This window comes from Rhinolophus hipposideros, assembly GCF_964194185.1.
Source record: "Rhinolophus hipposideros genome assembly, chromosome: 11".
Taxonomy (NCBI): Eukaryota; Metazoa; Chordata; class Mammalia; order Chiroptera; family Rhinolophidae; genus Rhinolophus; species Rhinolophus hipposideros.
The window spans coordinates 5,161,763-5,175,579 of NC_138057.1; positions in this window are offsets into that span (position 1 = coordinate 5,161,763).

Here is a 13,817-nt window from a genome sequence, read left to right on the forward strand (position 1 = left end):
AGTACCTCTGAGGGAAGCCAATTGACCATGAATGTAAGAATTAAGGATTAATTTCAGGACTCTCAATTGTTTCACTGAGATGACAGATAAATAGGTCTAGATATATCCTTATACCAGAACCATGCTGTCTTGATTTTGTGGATTTATACTTAAGTTTTGAAATGAGGAAGTATACGTTCATATTTATTTTTCAACATTCTTTTGCCTATTCTGAGTCCTTGCACATCTCCATAAAACATTTAGGATCAGCTTGTTTGTTCAAAGCCTGCTAGGATTGACAGGGATTGCCACATTTTCTTCTGATCCATGAACATGTAATCCCTCCCTTTCTTTAGATTTCCTTTAATTTCTTATCAGTATTTTGTAGACTTCAGTGCACAATCTCACACTTTTATTAAATTTTTTCCTATTTTAACCCTTTTGATGCTATTGTGGATGGAACTAATTGCATTTCGGATAGTTCACTGCTATTCTTTATATAGAAATGCAATTGATTTGTTATCTAGATCTTCTATCATTCAAAAATGCTGAATTCATTAGCTGTTTTGTGTGTATCCATTAAGATTTTTAAGATAGAAACATGTCATCTGCAAATAATTTTATTTCTTTTTTCTTGATTGATTGCAGAGCTACTAGAACTTACAGTGCAATGTTGAATAGAGGGGTGAGACTGGACACCTTTCACATTCCTGATCTTAGGAGGAAAAGTTATTCTTTCACCATTAAGTATGATGTTAGCTGTTGAAATTTATGGAAGAAATTAATCAGGTTAAGAAAATTCCCTCTATTCCTTTTCTCCACACTTTGAGATGACTTGTGTGTCCTCTGGAATACATTCATTGGTTTTTTAATTAAATCTCTCTTGAGTGAATTTGAGAGACGTCACCAAAACGGCGGCATGAGGTGAGCCTCTGTAAAGCTCCCCTGGAATTTACAACTAATCGAACACCAATAACTCCACAAAGGACTCCCTGCATAGCAACAGGCAAGATGAAGAGGCCCACTACAGAATTCACCTAAAGGTGGGAGAATCGCGCAAGCAGCTGGGGGGAGGGAGAAGAGCGGAGACAGAGCCGCGAGGGTGCAGGATGCAGACCTAGCTCAGTGCTCTAAGCTCGCTGCATCCCGGAACTACCGCCGCTGCGGGAGAGAGAAGAACTCGGACAGCTAGGGCTCCGCTTATGGCCCACAGGGCTGAGGGGGCAGCATATAACACGGCTGAACCCAACGCTCACGGCAGAGACCTCGGAGGAAAGACTGAGGGAAGAGGGCTGAAATCGGTGGTTTAAGCCCTCACTGCCCAGCGGAGAACGGAAGCCTTAGGCGCTGAGAGTAGCCACCCCCTCCCTACCCTCCCAGAGCTCGCCCCGCCCCCACCTACCCGGTGCTAGAAGCAGAACAGTAGCAGCGTCAGATCAAAAGAACAGAATATTTGCTGTTCTGAGTACTGTGGCCCACAGACACAGATTCGCAGCCCAACTAGTTCCAGCAAAGGGGAGGGAGCTGTGGAAGCAGGATAGGCTGTGGTGGTGGTCGCTGCCATTGCTCTGGGCCACCTCTTACAACTCACCCCACCAGTGGCCCCACCTATCTGGGCAGATCCCTGGAGGAGTAAACAGAACTGCTGAAACATATGGGCTCTGAATCTGGTGCAGGAAGAACCTGGGAACTTCAAAAGCTCTCCACATACCCACACGGACACTGAACCCTGTGACCCAGGTGAACTATTAACAGAAGAGAAGCCCGTCTTCCAGGGAATCCCGCCATTGTGTGAGAAGCTGGAATAGTGCAGAAAAAACACAGCACTACCATGTGAGAGAGAAAAAAAAGGCTGCAGTTGGAGAAAAAATAAAACATTGTACCAACAAGTGCTGGAAGACAAAAGAAAGACCTCTTCCTCTTCCTGGCTGTTGCAGAAGCCACTCCCGTAGATGTCTAGGAAGAGAAATAATAAATCAATAATTGCCATTAATAACCAAGGCAACAGGAAAGCTCAGAAAGAGAGTGAAAGTCTTCAGCAAGGGAACTTAAAGATATGGAAATATGTGACTTAAGTGACAGAGAATTCAAGATTGCAGTTCTGAAAAAACTCAACCAGATGCAAGAAAACACAGAAAGGCAATTTAATGAACTCAGAAATGCAATCAAAGAACACCATGAGCATTTTATGAAAGACATTGAAATTTTTAAAAAAATCAAAAAGAATTTCTGGAGATTAAGAACTCAATAGAAGAAATTGAGAATTGAAATAACCAGCTTAGATAGTAGAGTTGACCAGGTGGAGGAAAAAATCAGTGACATCAAAGATAGAAACCTAAAAATTACAAGATGGAAGAAGAAAGAGACTTGAGACTTAAAAAGGAATGAAAGAACTCTACAAGAACTTTCTGACTCCATCAGAAAGAGCAATATAAGAATAATGGGCATACCCGAAGGAGAAGAAACAGAGAAGAGAACAGAGAATATATTCAAACAAATTGTTGATGAGAACTTCCCAAACTTGTGGACAGAACTGGATCCTCGAATCCAAGAAGCAAATAGAACACCTAATGACCTCAATCCCAACAGGCCTTCTCCAAGGCACATTGTATTGAAGCTGTCTAAAATCAATGACAAAGAAAGAATCCTCAATGCAGCCAGGGAAAAGAAGACGGTAACCTACAAAAGAAAGCCCATTAGATTATCATCAGATTTCTCAGCAGAAACTCTACAAGCCAGGAAGGAATGGAACCAAATATTTAAACTATTGAAAGAGAGAAATTAAGAGAGAAGAATAATATATCCAGCAAAGATATCCTTTAGGTATGAAGGAGGAATAAAGACGTTTGCAGATATACAGAAGCTGAGGGAATTTTCTAATACATGACCTGCACTACAAGAAATACTAAAGGAGCTATATATAAGGTCGATTACTATTCGACCACCATCAATAGGGACAATCTGTGGCAATCAAAGCATAAAAAGGCCTGAACCAGAATATGGGAATGGAAAAAGTAAGCGTGCTGAAGAAAATGGAATACTTAAATATCAAAATTTCTTTTACATAAACTTAAGGGTAACCACTCAAAAAAAAAATCCAGAACTGAAATATGTACTGTAATAAAAGAAGAAACAGAGGGAAACATCACAGAATACCACCACACAGAATTCACCCTAAATGTAAATGGACTGAACTCACCAATAAAAAGGCACAGAGTAGCAGATTGGATAAAAAACCTAAACCCAACCATATGTTGTCTCAAGAGACACATCTCAGCTACAAGGACAAGCTTAGACTCAAAGTGAAAGGGTGGAAATTGACACTTCAAGCAAATGGTACCCAGAGAAATTCAGGTGTAGCCATAATGATATTAGATGAAACAGACTTGAGGGTGAAAGAGATAACAAGAGACAAAGATGGACATTTCATAATGGTAAAGGGGACTATACTACAAGAAGACATAACAGTCATCAGTATTTATGCCCCCAATCAGGGAGCACCGAAATATACCAAGCAACTACTAACAGAACTAAAGGGAGAAATTCACCACAACACAATTATACTAGGGGACTTAAATACATCATTGACAGCTATGGATAGACCATCCAAACAGAAAATAAATAAGGAAAGAGCAGCCCTAAATGACACGTTAGATGAAATGGACATAATTGGCATATATAGAGCACTTCTTCCTAAAACATCAGACTATACATTCTTTTCGAGTGTACATGGAACATTCTCAAGGATAGACCATATATTGGGACACAAAATCAGCCTCAGCAAATTTAAGAAGATTGAAATCATACCAAGCATATTCTATGATCACAAAGCTTTGAAATTGGATATCAACTGCAAAAAGAAAGCAGGAAAAAACACAAATACATGGAGATTAAACAACATACTTTTAAAGAATGACCAGGTCAAAGAAGAAATTAGAAGAGAGATCAAAAGATACATAGAAACAAAAGACTATGAAAACACATCCTACCAAAATTTTGGGGATGCAGCGAAAGCAGCTTTCAGAGGGAAATTTATGTCATTACAGGCCTATCTCAAGAAACAAGAAAAATCCCAAATAAATAACCTCACGTTACACCTTAAAGAACTAGAAAAAAAAGAACAGATGAAACCCAAGGTCAGCAGAAGAAAGGAAATAACAAATATCAGAGCAGAACTAAGTGAAATAGAGAACAAAAAGACAATAGAAAAAATTAATGTGACAAAGACCTGGTTCTTTGAAAAGATTAACAAAATTGACAAATCCTTGGCTTGACTCACTAAGATAAAAAGAGAGAAGACACTAATTAACAAAATCAGAAATGAAAAAGGGGAAGTTAACACAGACACCAAAGAAATACAGGAATCATCCAAGGATACTATAAAGGACCATATGCCACCAAATTCAATACCCTAGAAGAAATGGACAAGTTCTTAGAAACTTGTCCTTCCAAGACTGAACCATGAAGAACTGGAAATTCTAAACAGACCGATCACCAATAACGAAATTGAATCAGTCATCCAAAACCTTCCAAAAAGCAAAAGTCCAGGACCAGATGGCTTCACTAGTGAATTCTACCAAACCTTCAAACAGGATCTAATACCAATCCTGCTCAAACTCTTCCAAAAAATTGAAGAAGAGACAGTACTCCCTAACTCATTTTATGAGGCCAACATTACCCTGATACCAAAACCTGGTAAAAACAACACACAAAAAGAAAACTACAGACCTATATCTCTGATGAATACAGATGCAAAAATCCTAAACAAAATTCTAGCAAATTGAATGAATACAACAATGCATTAAAAAGTTTATTCATCACGACCAAGTGGGGTTCATCCCCGGGGCACAAGGATGGTTCAACATCCGCAAATCCATCAATGTGATACATCACATAAACAAAATAAAGAACAAAAATCATATGATTATATCAATTGATGCAGAAAAAGCATTAGACAAGATACAACATTCATTTATGATTAAAACACTTAATAAAATAGGTGTAGAAGGAAAATACCTTAACATAATAAAGGCCATATATGACAAGCCGGCAGCTAATCACATCATTAATGGTGAAAAACTGAAGCCCTTTGCTCTATGTTCAGGAACACGACAGGGCTGTCCCCTATCACCTCTGCTTTTCAACATAGTGTTGGAAGTCCTTGCCAGAGCAATCAGGCAAGAGAAAGAAATAAAAGGCATCCAAATTGGGAAAGAAGTAGTTAAATTGTCACTCTTTGCAGATGACATGATGCTATATATAGAAAACCCTAATGACTCCACCAAAAAGCTGTTAGAAACAATCAACGAATACAGTAAAGTTGCCGGCTACAAAATAAACGTACAAAAATCCATTGCATTCCTATATACTAACAATGAAATCTCAGAAAAAGAAGTACAAAAAACAATTCCCTTTGCAATTGCAGCAAAAAGAATAAAATACCTAAGAATAAACTTAACCAAGGATGTGAAGGACCTATATGCTGAAAACTGTAAGACATTTTTGAAAGAAATTGAAGAAGACACAAAGAAATGGAAAGACATTCCGTGCTCATGGATTGGAAGAATCAACACAGTTAAAATGGCCATATTACCCAAAGCAGTATACAGATTTAATGCAATCCCCATCAAAATCCCAATGGCATTTTTTAAAGAAATAGAACAAAAAATCATCAGATTTGTTTGGAACCACAAAAGACCCCGAAAAGCCAAAGCAATCTTAAGAAAAAAGAACAATACTGGAGGAATCACACTCCCTGACTTTAGCTTGTACTACAGGGCTACCATAATCAAAAGAGCATGGTATTAGCAGAAAAACAGACACATAGACCAATGAAATAGAATTGAGCACCCAGAAATAAAACCACATAAATATGGACAGAAAATTTTTGACAAAGAAGCTAAAAACATACAATGGAGGAAAGACAGCCTCTTCAATAAATGGTGCTGGGAGAATTGGATAGCTACGTGCAAAAGAATGAAACTGGACTGCTATCTGTCACCATGTACCAAAATTAATTCAAAATGGATCAAAGACTTAAGCATAAGACCCGACGCAACAAACTGCATAGAAGAAAACATAGGTACTAAACTTATGGACCTTGGGTTCAAAGAGCATTTTATGAATTTGACTCCAAAGGCAATGAAAGTAAAAGCTAAAATAAACGAATGGGAATATATGAAACTTAAAAGCTTCTGCACAGCAAAAGAAACTATTGACAAAATAAAGAGGCAACCAATTGAATGGGAGAAGATTTTTGCAAACTGCCTCCGATAAGGGTCTAATATCCAAAATATACAAGGAACTCATGAAGCTTAACAACAAAAAACCAAAAAACCCAATTGAAAATTGGGCAGAGGACCTGGAGACATTTCTCCAAAGAGGACATACAAATGGCAAATAGACATATGAAAAAATGCTCAACATCACTAATCATCAGAGAAATGCAAATAAAAACCACAATGAGATATCACCTCACCCCAGTCAGAATGGCTTTCATCAACAAGACAAATAGTAACAAGTGTTGGAGAGGCTGTGGAGAAAAAGGAACCCTCATACAGGGTGGGAATGCAGACTGGTGCAGCCGTTATGGAAGGCAGTGTTGAGGTTCCTCAAAAAATTGCGAATAAAATTACCATATGACCCAACAATCCCTCTCTTGGGTATCTACCCCCAAAATCTGAAAACATTTATTCATAAAGACACGTGTGCTCCAATGTTCATTGCAGCTTTGTTTACGGTGGCCAAGACATGGAAACAACCAAAATGTCCTTCGATAGATGACTGGATAAAGAAGTTGTGGTATATATACACAATGGAATACTATTCGTCATTAAGGAAAGATGATATAAGAACATTTGTGACAACATGGATGGATCTTGAGGGTATGATGCTAAGTGAAATAAGTCAGACAGAAAAAGCAGAGAACCATATGATTTGACCGATATGTGGTATATAAATCAAAAACAACAAAAGAACAAAACAAACAAATGAGAAACAAAAACTCAGACACAGACAATAGTTTAGTGGTTACCACAGGGTAAGGGAGGTGGGGGGAGGGAGATGAGGGTGAGAGGGATCAAATATATGGTGATGGAAGGAGAACTGACTCTAGGTGATGAACACACAATTTGATTTATACATGATGTATTACAGAATTGAACACCTGAAATCTGTGTAATCTTACTAACAATTGTCACCCCAATAAATTATAAAAAAAAATGACAGTTCTCTTATACTAAGGCTTCCAGGTAATAGAAAAAGAGGAATACATCCTGATTAGCCTTGATATTAAAACCTGTGTAGTACATAAGTAAAAATTCATTATAATCTCTTTGTCAATATGGATGAAGAAAAACAATTTAATCTATGTGTAATATATTCACTGATTTTTAAAGAGGGACAATACAGAATCATGTAGTACAGAAATGTAAACTTGAAACCTATGTCACTTTAAGAACAATTGTCACCCCAATAAACTTTAATTGGGAAAACAAATCTCGCTGGATAACTCATATATACCTAAAACCTTTCTGTGTCACTAGATTTGTTGAAGATTCTTTTATCTCTATTCATGAGGAATGTTGTTCCATAGTGTTTTTGTCTGGCTTTGATATCATAGCATACAGCTAGTAAGTATTCCCTCTTCTATTTTCTGAGTCTGTGAAAGATTGGTGTTATTTCTTCTTTAAATGCCTGGTAGCATTCACCAGTAAAGCTATCTGGCCTCAGACTTTATTTTTTGACAAGAGTCCACTTTCTAGTTAATTCCTTTACTTGTTATAGATCTATTGAAACTTTCTATTTCTTCTTGAGTAAGTTTTGGTAATTAGTCTAAGACCCATTTTACTTGAATTGTCCAATGTGTTGGCATAGAGTTGTTCATAGTATTTCCTTACAATCCTTTTAATTTCTGTAATGCTCCCTCTTTCATTCCTGATAACGGTGATTTGTGTCTTGCTTTCTTGGTCAGTGGAACTGAAGTTTTGCCAAACTTGATCTTTTCAAGGACCCAACTATTGGTTTCATTGATTTCTCTATTGTTTTTATTTTCTATTTCTTCCATACTAATCTTTATTATGTTTTCCTTTTGCTTTGGATTTATTTTGGTCTTCTTTTTCTAGTTTTTTTTTTTTTAAGGTGGAAGCTTAGACAATTGATTTGGGATTGTTTTAATATACATTGAGCTATAAATTTCCCTCTAAGCACTGTTTAGCTATGTTCATTAATTCTGACACTGTTGTGCTTAGCACTTATTTGAAAGTGACGTTCAATTTATTTTACCAACACCTCTTCAATGCTCACTTATTACAGATTTTGCTTAAGTCAGACTCCCTTTAAGGAAGGTAACAAAGAATTTAATATAAAACATAGGTTGCTAGTTAACCAAGTCAAGCTCTGTATTTCAGATTCTGAAATGTAACATTAAGCATATTAAGATGTCTCTTTCTCTACCTATGCATGTAGTCCAGTAATCTGAGTAATGTGAGTTACCTAGAAAGTACACATGGGTGCATTCGGTATCAAGCCACTGCACACACATCCCATGTCCGAACTCATATGGTTTGTAGCCCAAGTTCCAGCCTCACAACAACTATGAACTCTGTCAAATACACAGCAAAGGTAGTCGGTTATTTAGAGAAACTCCAAGTGCACTTGACAAATTAACTGTGATAAAATACTATCATTTTGTTCCTATAATAAAGTTGTTTCTTGTAATTAATACTATCTTCCAAACTTATGATATAAATCTACTTTCCAAAGTTTACTTAATGTATGAGAAAATGAGAGAGCGTCCTGCAAGAGAAAATCATTTGGTACAATGTATTTCGGTCTGCAGGTTTCTTATGTATTGTTTAAAAACCATCACTGGGTATCTTTTCAGGAATGGAATGAAGGTCATCTAAATGTGACTTGAGTTTCATTTCAGATGGAACTACCAACCTCAGTTGAATGCTGAAGCCTGAGGGTTGTTTTGCATCAGGAAGTCATTCCTAATGGCCAACACCAGACAAGGGTCACCTAGAACTAACATAGCCTGGCTGTGAACGGGCAAAACACAGGACTCCACGTGCTTGCTGATCATCTGAGCAACCTGGGAAACACAGTCAATGAACTCCAAGCAAAACAACTTTAATCATTTCCACAGTTCCAAAGTCCTTTAAGAATAAGATTCTCATATTGATATAAAATTTAATCTGAAGGTTTAAAACAGAGATTTAGGTCAAGGTTATTAGAAATATAAAAGTATATCCTCATCATCCCTGAAATGCAGCCTTGCAGATATGAAAAACTCCCCGACTTTAAACTCCCTGTAAGACCTAATATGGGAAGTCTTGAACTTGAGTGTACACGAAATTTCTCAGGGGTAGGGGAGTAGTGCTTCTTAGACTAGTTTCCTGGGTTGCAATCTCAGTCTACGTGAAGGCCAGGAATCTGTAAGGGTCACATTTTAATGTGACATTTTACAGAGGGTCACATTTTAATGACCCTCACCCAGGAAACTATGCAGCAGATTCTCACAGCAGATTCTCTGAGCCTAAGAATTTCTCATTATTACTCACCTAAGAATTGAGACAGGAGCCTAAGAATTTCTCCTTCTTACAGATCATTCTTAAAACCATCCATTTCTGATGATTAAGAAAATTAGTATGCAATAAACTTGTTTCTTGGCTCTTTAACCCCTTCCTGCCCCCAGAAGAGTAAATAATGGTGCGTTACCAATACAATGTCAGACCCTGAGGAAAAAGCACACAAAAAGCCACCTTTTAAAGATAAAAGGTAGCAACTGGATTTTCTGGAAGGGCTTACCTGGGCTCATAATAGACCATTAAAAGCATGTGAACTGTAGACAGTGCAAGGGAAATAAAGGTATCAAAAGATGAGGACTAATTTGTGTAAAACAAAAAGGTCACATCAACAAACATTTCATACGTTACATGGTGCCTGCTTAGCCACTGCTGCCAACAGGCCACCTGGACTAGTCAGCTGCTCTTTTCTCAGCAACCCTGGGTCACCGACGCATGGCATAAGATAGAAGGGGGCCAGTAAACCCTCACTGGCCTGCTCAGGCACCACTCAGAGAAGGAGTTCCCATGCTGAATGAGGAAAGTGCTCCTAACTACCATGGCAAACCCCGCAATCAAACACATGCTCTTGTCAGTCAGGCAGGACCAACTCCCAAGGCTGCAAATCCAGCATGGTGACCTGCGATTGCGATATGGCTCTGCAGTCTGTGAAGCCCTTTTCTTCTTGCGCCTCCTGACCATCCACAACAGAAGCGTAAGTGAGATAGTAGTTACATGACAGATCGCTGTGCAAACAAGGCAGCTCTCTCCCTTCCAGGCAGTAGTCCGAGGGGAAGCTGGGAAGCAGGGTCCTTGGGGACATCATGACTTCTGAGGTGTGTCATCTCAGCATCCAGCTGACAGGATACAATCATCTTTACCGGGGACTACATTCGCCACTGGCCATCAGGCCTGGGCCGCTCCCTGGACTTCACAGAGGTGGTGGTAAGTGACAGCACCAACACTCAGGTGGCCTGTGACACCAACCAGGACCTTTCAGAAAGGCTGTGGAGGAGGTAAGAGAGGACAGGACAGCAGAGGTGTGCCCTGACTCTACCTGGGCCTCCACCCAAGTGCTCAGCTTCATACTCGAAGGCAGTCAGAAGCTAGCAGGCACCTGACATGGACAGCTTTTTAAAGATGGACTCTTGGGTGAACTTGAGATGAATCTGGTCAGAGCGTTTTTTCTTAATGCTTAAAAAGGTACCCTCAGCACTATATGAACTAACTCACTGCTTTTATCAATGATATACTTTCATAAATTTCCCTTTTCGGGGACAGTCTTCCCATGGTCACTCAAATCCAAAACTTTTTCAAAAGGATACTCTAGATAGTACTTCCCAGTAAACTAGGACTTATCCGTCTAAAAAAATTCATGACGTAAGATTCTTAAAATCTTGCCTTTGAAGATCATAAAAGGAAAATCAAGCACAAAATTGCATTACCATGGTCCTTAAAAAGGATTGTTAATAAAGGTATGGCAATTTCAGCTTAACTCATAGACATGATTTCACAAAGTACAAAGGAATTTTGGTAATATGGTTAGTTCTAAAAGGGACTTCCTTTTCTTGGAAAAATTAACAATTAGCATCAGAATAAATCAGTTGATTATAAAGGCCTCGCAAATCAATTTTGAAAAATTTCTAATTTACCTTCAGTTCAGTGCTTAATCAGCACATGAACTATTAAGTCAAACCTAGGATTCTTTCCACAGTATAAGGGAAACATTAAAATACCTTGATTCATAAATCTTATTTTAATAGTTTTCTGTCCTCAAAATATTTAAACTTTTCTGAAATCCACTAAATCCTACAATATCCCCATCAGAGAGGCAAAGATGATCTTCTCAAAGGAGGAAGCGATAAGAATACAGAGCCATGTTTAATTGGGTAATTCACCCAGTTACCGTTAGCATGGGTATCTACCCAAAACCACACCTAGTGCTTCACACCATTTCAGCTTGACACTGGAACTAGAACTGTTTTTAAACAGGAAAATGTGACATTTTTAGGATATTTTAAATTATGAAGACATAAAAACTAGGAAAAAGGTTTGGGATTTTTCTGATAGTAATGGGAAACAACCTGAAACTTAACTTTGCAATTCATGGTCAATACAGGGCAGTATGCACATAAAACCTGAGAAGCAGCAGATATGATGCCCGACCAGCAAGACCCCGACCACAGCCAAACGGAAGTGGTCCTGACCAGCGCCACCAGGGAAAGCTCGCGAGCGCTGCCTACTTGGGGAATACAGGGCAGAAATAGCTCTGGTGGATTCCCAAGTACTAACATCCGCTGCTTGCGGTCAGCTGCAAGAATCAGGGTTGTAAATGGAGAAATTGCTGCAACTTTCGTTTCGCTGTGTTCTTCATAAAAGCCAAAGCACCTCATTCTGTTTTCAGAGAATTAAAATGCCTGAGTGGTCGCTACCAGATGTGAGCCCTCCGTGGAGCATGGCTTGGGGGAGAACGCTGGTTATTCATAAACGCTCATCAGCCAAAGCCCAGGTGTAACTGCTGGTACCAGACGGCTGCTGAGCCTGGGATGCAGTAATACTTAGAAAACACATAAGCTTGCTAGCTCTAAATTACCTTGACAGTTTTATATGCAATAAGGACTGTCACGTATTCTGAGGCATTTTGTAAAAACAAGTTTATCTTTCCTAAGTGCTTTGAAGAAGTAGGAAATAATATTATCCTGGATAAACACATTAGAGTTCAGAGATGTTTAAAAAAATCATGTAGGGAAAGAAACTGAGGCACAGAGACGTTTTAAAATAGAGAACAGAGACCAGACTCCAAAATCCCTAAGTGTATCAGGCCTGGTGAACTCATCCGGCCAAGTCTAGCTGCCACACAGAACAGTACCCCCCAAAATCCCCAACTCATAACCACCATGACTTCATGTGCTGGCGAATTTTAATCATGTTAACAGTGACAAGTTTTAGGAACCAATTCAGTTAACTTCCTCTGAGGTTAAAGCCCTCTGAGGAGGGGGTACACAGTATGGATTTACATTTACCTCAGAAAAAAAAGAGCAGTCTTCCACAGGACAGCTTAAAATTTCACAAAGGATGGAGAACTTTCAAAAAATAATTACTATTCATGCCCACTTTGTTCTATAAAAGATTTTAGGTAGCTTATCAAATTATTTGTATATATCCACATTTACAAAATATACTCGAGGAAAATGTGCATTTTTGCTACCTGAATAGCATTAAAGCTGAAGTAGGTTTTTTATAAATTACAGTCAAGACTTGGAAGATATCCACATTTGGAATTCCACTCTTCAGAAGTTTCAACCCTCGCCTCCTGTTAACATTTCTAAACTGGAAAACTAGAGTGTCCCCTAAGCTGTTACCCCTGTAGAGTAAGTCAGCTGTTAGTTTCGCATCCTTACGACAAAAACATGTGCTTGGTGCCCACATCCTCCACTTGCCCAGGCGCCAGTGGAGTAACACGGGCAGCGGTCCTGTTGTCAGCTTCCCGTCACCATCCTCTGGCAATTTTCAGGTTCTTTGAGCACACATTTAACATAGGATGAGATTCTGCTGCAATTTAAATAAAGCAGCTGGCTTTTACTTAGAGTGTGGGGACCAATGTTAACTATCCATACCAGAAATTTAATGATGGGATGTCCAAAAACGAAGGTAGATTTTAACACCTGCAAACTTTCCCGCCCCCCCCAGGAACATAATCAGCTTTTAAGACTTCTCCAAAGAGGGAACAATTTCAGATTATCTTAGAATGGAGAAGAGAAGGCAGTAATTAAACCGAGTGTGCAAAGGCCCAACTAAGGGTGGAATGCAGGCAGTGATCACTACTCCCGCACCGCACACACAGCTCCACTTCATCATGGGCATAACCGGCCTTTTTAAAAAAAGACAGCTTCTGTCTTTGACAGCAATACATCCTGAAAATGGACCTGATATTTAAATAACTACCAATCAGACCATGAGCAGACACTGCGAAGTCTAGCACCTTATGTTTCCCAAAAGCACAAGGAGTCAGTTTAGCGCTCATGACCACTGTGACAATGTGAAAACGTGAACAAACCACAGAGGTGCACGTACCTTTATTCATAAAGGGTAGTCTAGTTCTCAGTCACAATAACATATAAAATGTGAAACATCCCACTGACATTTCAAGAGTGCTTATTACTACAATGTTTATTATGCAGGAGATTAGTGTTCTGAAAAAACGTAAAAATTGACATCTTCCTGACGTCACATGATACATGAAACTACGTGGAACTAAAAGTGTGAGCTCAA